Source organism: Artemia franciscana, unplaced genomic scaffold (genome assembly GCF_032884065.1).
Source record: "Artemia franciscana unplaced genomic scaffold, ASM3288406v1 Scaffold_1939, whole genome shotgun sequence".
Classification (NCBI taxonomy): domain Eukaryota; kingdom Metazoa; phylum Arthropoda; class Branchiopoda; order Anostraca; family Artemiidae; genus Artemia; species Artemia franciscana.
The window spans coordinates 7,107-16,343 of NW_027063023.1; the positions used below are offsets into that span (position 1 = coordinate 7,107).

The 9,237-nt window shown below is 36.6% G+C and overlaps 1 long non-coding RNA gene across 1 annotated transcript; it reads left to right on the forward strand.

Annotated features, from left to right (window-relative positions):
• Positions 1-2,184: 2,184 nt before the first annotated feature.
• LOC136042757 (uncharacterized) lies at positions 2,185-8,223 on the forward strand. The gene is made up of 3 exons (XR_010621411.1): positions 2,185-2,824; positions 4,341-4,408; positions 8,040-8,223. It is a non-coding gene; the product is annotated as an uncharacterized LOC136042757 (long non-coding RNA).
• Positions 8,224-9,237: the final 1,014 nt, after the last annotated feature.

Genomic DNA, 9,237 nt, shown 5'->3' on the forward strand with positions numbered 1-9,237 from the left:
TTCTTGCAAACTGCTTGTTGTTCTTAGAGCTAGGGATAGTTCATAGGGACGGAGTACAAGATAGAGAATATTAAAATAAATACATAACTATGTTTATCAAAACAATTTATGAAGAGCACTTACTATACACGAACAACTATTGTATACTTTCAACTTTAAGCATCCCCTTTTAAGAAGGGGATGCCATGAAGGAAAAGTGATATTGTGGTTATGTTTCAAAAACAGTTTCGACAGACCTATTTTGGGCCCGCCCTTTTATATTTGCGGATTAATGCTAAACTTAAAAAATGTAGCTAGGACTTTTTTATATATAGAGTGAACCTGATAAAAGAAGGAAAGGGGATCTTGCATGTCCAAAAACCCCAATGCCAGGGTTTACTGTATCTATATGCTTACTAATGGCGAAGTAATAATAATCATAAAATGACTAAAATAATTCATTCTTTCAAATATATTGACCATCGGGTAAAGAATAATTTCAATTGAAAATATATTGCGTATTCATTGAAGAGGCAATGCTACTAATTGTTTTGGGGAGTTAAATGAGGGTTGCACAACTCATATTAATGGCCTTTTCCGTTTCTTTTTGTGCTGGATTTCTTCATTCAATTTAGTCTGTTTGGTTTAAGATTGTTAACTTAGAGGATTCGACTTATGCCCGCTCTGATCTCTAAAATTGTGTCTTTTCTTTCGCGAAAATGCATCGTTTTCATGCATTGAATTTTTAAATCAAATAACAGTGTATACAGTACTTTTGCGTTGACGATAGCTTCTGGTCTATGGATGAGCATCCTAACCCCAAAAAACCTTTGGGCGTTTTCATGAGTATCTAGGCTTGTATGAGAAGCCTAGAGGAAACTTTTAAGAACCTAATAAAATTATTGAAGAAGAATTTTTATCGTCCTTCAAAGAACTATGCAGTAAGGTCGTGGAAATATGGCATATATTTTATGACATTTTACAAAATGTTGAAGATTAGCAAAAAAAAAATATAAAACGCCTTTTAAACCGTCGATTGTTGAAAAGACATTATACTTTTGACTGTGGGGGAGACCTGTACTTAACGCTTTCAGTCTCTAAAACTCATGATAATTTGATTATAATAGATTTGAGTTGATTGTAAATCGAAAGTAACTCTAGAACAAAAGAGGTTATAGCATTAAGCGTTAATTATTTATAGCATAAGTGCAACAGCATTTTTCATAAGCTTGCTCTTTGGGAAACAAGTTCTTTCTGCTGTTGTAATTGAAAATACCCTTTATAACAATTTTTTTGCCGATTCGAGCTATATGGATAAACCCCTTTTCATAGATTGTTGGCAACAGTAGTATTTTTTAAGTAATGACTTTAGTGCAATCAGGCTGTCTAAACATAGGAATTGACTATCCCTTGTGAGGTGTTTCTTTACCTACCGTAACGGTGATACTAGTATATAGCTAGTAAGAATGGTGGGTATTCAGAAGAATATCCATTGACACCCTGTTATATCTCTAGAAGCCGTATTATTTATCCTTTGGAGGAGTATAAACAGCTTTTTATGAGCTCTGCAGAACACGGGCATTCATTTTTGGGAACAAGCTTTGTGTAAAATTTGCAGAGAAGTATAATTGAGATCTATGGCATTGTGTCCATAGAAGGTATAATTTCACCATGCTTTCTTGCCCAGAAGGAACAAACCCATTCGAGAATATCTACCGCGTGAATGGATGGTGAAAATATATTTTTGAGGAGATGGGATTAATCAATATTCTTTATAGCTTTACCTCCAAAGATGAAACTAGGGTGTTGCACGATCTTTGACTGACTAACTGATTTTTTTTGTGTGTTCTCTCTGTCTTTGATTTTTAGAAACTGACCCTCTTGGCAATAGATAACTTTTCTGTCTCCACAAGATATACCTGTGGGTACCAGGAAACCTAGGTTGTGTCTCCATTCCTAAGGACATTTGTCAGTATCAGTAAAAAAGTATAGAGAATTCTTTACCTCAAAGCAGCGTCGATCTGAAAACACTGTCAATTAGTCCAATCTGTTTTAATGTATTGCACCTTGCATACGGTAAAGCCCTGCTTATTCATAAATGTGGTCATGATAAAAGTTGAAAAAATCAAAAAGAAAGTGTTCTCCACTAATATTTAATATTTGCACCATAATGCATTTTAAATTACATAAGCTGATTTTTTTTCTGTTGACAAGATTATTACCTGCCCTTTAAATAAAAATGGTTAATGGCCTCTTTTGAATTATATTATTGAAAACAGGAAGTTTTGCATAAAAAGCAAAAAGTTCAAACCAAACGAGAACCAAAAAGTAAAATCCAAAAGATTTTGCATAAACTCTTAGTTTGAGCAAAATAATTTTGATAAATCAAGCAGAAATCCATAAGAGAAGGAAACTTAAAATGAAGAAAAATGAAAAGAGTGAATGAAAGCAAGCTTAGAATGAACGTAAGTTGCCGTAAGTAAGGGTGGTGATGTCTAGTGTGGGCTAATCAACAAAAACTTCAAAAATCCTCAGAAAAACCGGTAATTTAAGGCATTGCCTAAAGTTGCTCGAGTAGGGACTATAAGAATGATTGATAAAACCAAGCAGATTAAATACGATTTTAAGTTTTATTCTGACACAATCTTCCTATATTAGCTGTCTTACAAAACAAAATTGAGTCTTCGTCAGTATGGATATATACACTGTCTGTGTCAACTAGAATTTCCCTGTGGACATTGAGATTGGTAAAGCCATTTAGCCTATTTTCAGACGTCACGTTTCTTAGATATGTCTTGATTCTCCGAAGTGTAAAAGGAGCGCTCTGTTGTGCTGGTCAATACAGGTATAGTGATTAAAATATTAAGTAAGATATGGATGTTCGGAGAGATTGCTTTGCCACAAATATTTAGGAAATCAGTTGCATTGACATGGTGTGCCTTGTTCCGTTAGAGAAATTTTTCTTTCCGTCATCAAACGTTTAAGGTGTTGTTTTCCAAATCTTCTTCATAAATTTCGATCAACTTCAAAAATGGCTCTTTCATCTCTTTACTTTCTTCACTATTCTGTGGATAAGTGTGAAGCAAACAGTGAAACCCTTTTAAAATATTCTTGTGCTTTAAGAGACGCTCTTCTATAAAGTTTTATACTTTCAATCCAGAAGATGAATAAGTTAATTTTTTAAAATTGTTCTGTGCTGTCGACTGAGACATTTCTTCTGTGTATCTGCCTGTCTACAATCCTTGTAACACTAATTGTAGTTCCATTCAATTTGGCCAAAGAAAATAAAATCAGTGAAAAATAGAATGTTAAACTTTATTTTGCCGTGGGGGGAGGGAAGGTGTCAGCACGCCATAAGTTGAACACCTTACGAATCGTGCATGTTGTTTCAATATCTCTGGCGGGGTGTCCGTATTGCTGATGGACGGGTTCTCTTTAGTAACAAACGTAGAGAGCCAATTCAAGTTTTGTTCCACTTTCTTTTTGTAGCTCTTTAATGTTAACAATGCTTGATATAGCAACAGGGCCCTTGACTGATACCTAGTGCTTTGCTCAATCTTTGACAAAAATTTTTCAGGCCTACTACCGCTCTATCTTGATAGGTCCATAGAACTTGCTTGCTTTTTTTTTTTTTTTTTTTTTTTTTTTTTTATACTGAACTAAGTATTTACAGTATACATTACAATATAATACTCTTCTGATCTTGTCAAGTGCCTGACAAAAGGCTCTTTAGAAGGGCAGTCCAGTAGACGTGAAACAAATATACCCTCATTCAAAATTTGATTCAATCCAAATTTCAATTTTCAACCCATCAACTAACAGTGGTCCCCCAATTACCTAAAAAAAATTCACATAATACCAATCTATTAGCTTTATACAAGTTCATAATTTTTACTTTTTCCATTTCAACACCATAATTAGTTAAGGCCTTTTCATTGTAGTTGCCCTGAAAAATTAAAAAAGTACACCAGCTTTGCCTGAAAAACTTTATTAAAGACACGGCTGAATGTGAAAATTGCCTTTGCTTTTGAAATTTATTCTGCTTTTCAACTGGCTGCAAACTACCACGTTTTCTTATATTTTCTCATGCTGTCGATAAATGAGTTTCTTAAATTGAAATTGCTGGAACTCAAATAAGGAGAAATAATATGTAAAAATATCGTACAGATATGTAAGTTTCTGAACCGTCTCTATTTGACAATACGGAAGAATAAGGACACGGAAAAAAAACGAAGCTATCCACAGCAAAAAAGAAAATAATGATTTTGCAAAAAAAAGAAATCTTATTTGAGCCATGATTTCAATGAGGCTTTTTCATGAAGACTTCGCGCTTCTGATTTTATTTATTTTTTTTTTCTTAGCAACTAAGCGGATTTGAAAATTGTTTCCACTCAACCAATTTTGCCTAAGACAGCTATAATAAAGAAAGGTCAGTGCTTGGAATTCTAATTTTTTTTTCTTTTGTTGTCCTGTTGCCTTGCATTGTCTTGCTTTGCCTGCTTGGTCTCCGAACTTATTTAAGAAAACGCTCTAGTATGTTACTTTAAAAATCTAACCCAAAATACTACTCGAACCTTGTTAGAAACTATATAGGATTAATCAAAATATAGCTCATGCTTTGTATACAAAATATTTTGTTGCTAAACTCCAATTCAGCTCAGGTTCGTTTTGATGGAAATTGGCATTAGGGCATTGTCAAAAGTACTTATCGAATTTACTTGTTATGGCACTTGGTATTAACCAAGTGACATATAGCAATCGCCAATTCTGTCGCTCTGTCTGTCGGTCCCGGTTTTGCTACTTTAGGCACTTCCAGGTAAGCTAGGACGATGAAATTTGGCAAGTGTATCAGGGACCGAATCAAATTAAATTAGAAATAGTCGTTTTCCCGATTTGACCTTCTGGGGGGAGTGAGGGGCCGGTTAATTCGCAAAAAATAGAAAAAATGAAGTATTTTTAACTTATGAGCGGGTGATTGGATCTTAATGAAATTTGATGTTTTGAATGATACTGTGTCTCAGAGCTCTTGTTTTAAATCCCGACCGGATCTGACGACATTGGGGGGAATTGGAGGGGGAAACCTAAAGTCCCGGTTTTGCTACTTTAGGCACTTCCAGGTAAGCTAGGACGATGAAATTTGGCAAGTGTATCAGGGACCGGACCAGATTGAATTAGAAATAGTCGTTTTACCCATTTGACCATCTGGGGGGGGGGAGTGGGGGGCCGGTTAATTCGGAAAAAATGAAGTATTTTTAACTTATGAGCGGGTGATTGGATCTTGTGTCTCAGATTATGTGTCTTTTGGAATGATATTGTGTCTCAGAGCTCTTACTTTAAATCCCGACCGGATCTGATGACATTGGGGGGAGTTGGAGGGGTGAAACCTAAAATCTTGGAAAACACAGAGTTGAGGGATCGGGATGAAACTTGATGGGAAAAATAAGCGCAAGTCCCAGATACATGATTGACATAATCGGAGATGATTCGCTCTCTTTGGGGTAGTTGGGGGGGGGGGAGTAATTCTTAAAAATTAGAAAAAATGTGGTATTTTCTACTTACGAACGGGTGATCGGATCTCAATGAAATTTGATGTTTAGAAGGATATCGTGTCTTAGAGCTCTTATTTTAAATCCCGACCGGATCTGGTGGCGGGGGCGGGGAGTTGGGAGGGGGAAACCTAAAACTTGGAAAACACTTAGAGTGGAGGGATCGAGATGAAACATGGTGGGAAAAATAAACACAAGTCCTAGATAGATGATTGACATAAAAGGAACGGATCCGCTCTCTTTGGGGTAATGGGGGGGGGGTATTTCTGAAAAATTAAAAAAAATTAGGTATTTTTAACTTACGAACGGGTGATCGGATCTCAATGAAATTTGATATTTAGAAGGATATCGTGGTTCAGAGCTCTTATTTTAAACCCAACCGGATCTGATGACATTGGGGGGGAGTTGGGAGGGGGAAACCTAAAACTTGGAAAACACAGAGTGGAGGGATCGGGATGAAACTTGGTGGAAAAAAAACACGAGTCCTAGATACATGATTGACATATCCAGAACGGATCCGCTCTCTTTGGGGTAGTTGGGAGGGGGGGGGTTAATTCTGAAAAATTAGAAAAAATGAGGTATTTTTAAATTACGAACGGGTGATTGGATCTCCATGAAATTTGATATTTAGAAGGATATCGTGTCTCAAACCTCTTATTTTAAATCCTGACCGGATCTGGTGACATTGGGGGAAGTTTGGGGTGGGGAAACCTAAAATGATGGAAACGCTTAGATTGGAGGGATTGGGATGAAACTTGGTTGGAAAAATAATCAGAAGTCTTGCATACGTGATTTACATAATTGGAACGGATCCGCTCAATGGGGGGGGGGTAATTCTGAAAAATAAGAAAAAATGACGTATTTTAACTTACGAAGGAGTGATCGGATCTTCATGAAACTTCATATTTAGAAGGACCTCGTAACTCAGATATCTTATTTTAAATCTCAACCGGATCAAGCGTAATTGGGGGGGGGGCAGTTGGGGGGACCGGAAATCTTAGAAAATACTTAAAGTGATGAGATCAGGATGAAACTGGATGGGAAGAATAGAAACCTGTCTAAGATACATGACTGACATAACTGGACCGGATCTGCTCTCTTTGGTGGAATTGGGGGGGGGGGGTAATTTTGAAAATTGAGGTATTTGTAACTTACGAAAGGGTGACCAGATCTTAATGAAATTTGATATTTAGAAGGATCTTGTGCTTTAAAGTTCTAATTTCAAATTCCGACCAGATCCTGCGACATTCGGGGGAGTTGGAGGGGGAAACCGGAATTCTTGGAAAACATGAAAATTGGGGTATTTTTATCTTACGAATAGATGATCGGATCGTAATGAAATTTGATTTTTAGAAGGAATTCATGTCTCAGAGCTCTTATTTCAAATCCCGACCAGATCTTTTGGCATTGGGGGGAGTTGGAGGGGGAAATCTTGGAAAAACACTTGGAGTGGAGGAATCGGGATGAAGCTTGGTGGATAGAATAAACAAATGTCCTTGATACGTGATTGACAGAATCGTACTGGATTCGCTCTCTTTAGGGGAGTTGGGGGGAGGGGTTCAGTAATTTGGTGAGTTCGGTGCTTCTGGACGTGCTAGGGCGATGAAAATTGGTAGGCGTGTCGGGGAGCTGCACAATTTGACTTGATAAAGTCGTTTTCCCAGATTTGACCATCTGCGGGGCAAAAGGGAGAGGAAAAATTAGAAAAAATTAGGTATTTATAACTTACGAGTCGGTGATCGGATCTTAATGAATTTTGATATTTAGAAGGACTTTGTGACTCAGAGCTCTTATTTTAAATCTTGACCGGCATTAAGCCTCTTATTTTCCTTTTTAAATCAATCTATTGATTCATTGAATTTTGTTAGAGCTCATACCATATGATCTCTTGGCTCTTAGTTCTTCTCGCCGTGTCACAAGTTTTTTCATGTGAGGTGCTTTAGGTCGTTACACTAATTTGCTTGCCCCCCGCTGTTTTGGTTTAGTTTCCCTTTTAATTCATATGTGTTTTTCTTGTGTTTTATGCTCCGTTCTTTTTTTGTGAGTTTTTGGACTTTTTTTTTAGTGTCCCTTTTAATTTCTAGATATATATGTTTATTTCTTTTTCTTTTCTGTATTATTAGACTTTTTTGTCCCCTTCCCTTTTTTCCAACTTATATATTTTTTTTTTTACTCGTAATTTGATTATTCATTATTATTAGTGTTTTTTGCTTTGTTTGTTTTATTAGTCGACTCCGAAGTCTGAATTCGGCCCTTTGAGGGCTTGTGATAGTGATTTTTTTAAAATATCTTATCTTATCTCGTGGGCTTTTTGAGTTATTGGCATTTTTCATGGGCATTTTGAGTCGTGGGTATTGTGATCATGGCATTTTGAGTGTTAGCCGTAGAAATTAAATCAAAAGACAGTATTTGAATTCAGTTTAGGTAATGAAGTGGTGCTAAACGGCTTGAACAACGCTTAATATTCTTTAGATTCGTTTTCAACTGCAATCTAATTAAAATCAAAATTTATAGGTCAACCATAGGACCTTCTCCAGGTTGCTGCAATCCATCGGCGATGCCGCTATGACAGCAATCGTTTCTTCTGTTTTAGGAGTATTTAGAAGAATTTTCATGGATATCGTAAGGAGAATGTTTATGTGATTTTTTAATTGAAATATTTTTGAAAATTAAATTCTCGAAAATTTTGCCTTATGAACCTAGCTTTTTTTTATTTTTATGGCACTTGGTATTAAGCAAGTGACATATAGCGATCGCAAATTCTGTCGGTCTGTCTTTCTGTCCCGGTTTTGCTACTTTAGGCACTTCAAGGTAAACTAGGACGATGAAATTCGGCAGACGTATCAGAGACCGGATCAGATTAAATTAGAAACAGCCGTTTTCCTAATTTGACCATCTGGGGGTGGGGAGTTGGGGCCGGTTAATTCTGAAAAAAAGAAAAATGAAGTATTTTTAACTTACTAACAGGTGATGGGATCCTAATGAAATTTTATGTTTGGAAGGATATCGTAACTCAAAGCTCTTATTTGGAATCCCTGCCAGATCCGGTGACATTGATGGGAGTTGGAGGGGGGAACCTAAAATCTTGGAAAACGCTTAGAGTGGAGGGATCGGCATGAAATTTGGTGGTAAAAATAATCATAAGTCCTAGATACTTGATTGACATAACCAGAACAGATCCACTCTCTTTGGTGGGGGGGGGGGGTTAATTCTGAAAAATTAGAAAAAATGAGGTGTTTTTAAGTTACGAAGGAGTGATCAGATCTTAATGAAATTTGACATTTGGAAGGATATTGTGTCTCAGGGGTCTTATTTTAAATCCCAACTGGATCCGGTGACATTTGGGGGGGGGGGACTAAAATCTTGGAAAACGCTTAGAATGGAGGGATTGGGATGAAACTTGGTGGGAAAAGTAAGCACAAGTTCTAGATACGTGATTGACATAACCAGAACGGCTCCGCTCTATTTGGGAGGGGAGAGGGTTAATTCTGAAAAATTAGAAAAATGAGGCATTTTTAACTTACGAAAGAGTGATCGGATCTTAATGAAATTTGATGTTTGGAAGGATATTGTGTCTCAGGGCTCTTAATTTTAAATCCCAACCAGATCCGCAGACATTGAGGGGAAGTTGTAGGGAACCTAAAATCTTGGAAAACGCTTAGAGTAGAGGGATCGGTATGAAACTTGGTGGTAAAAATAATCTTAAATAATA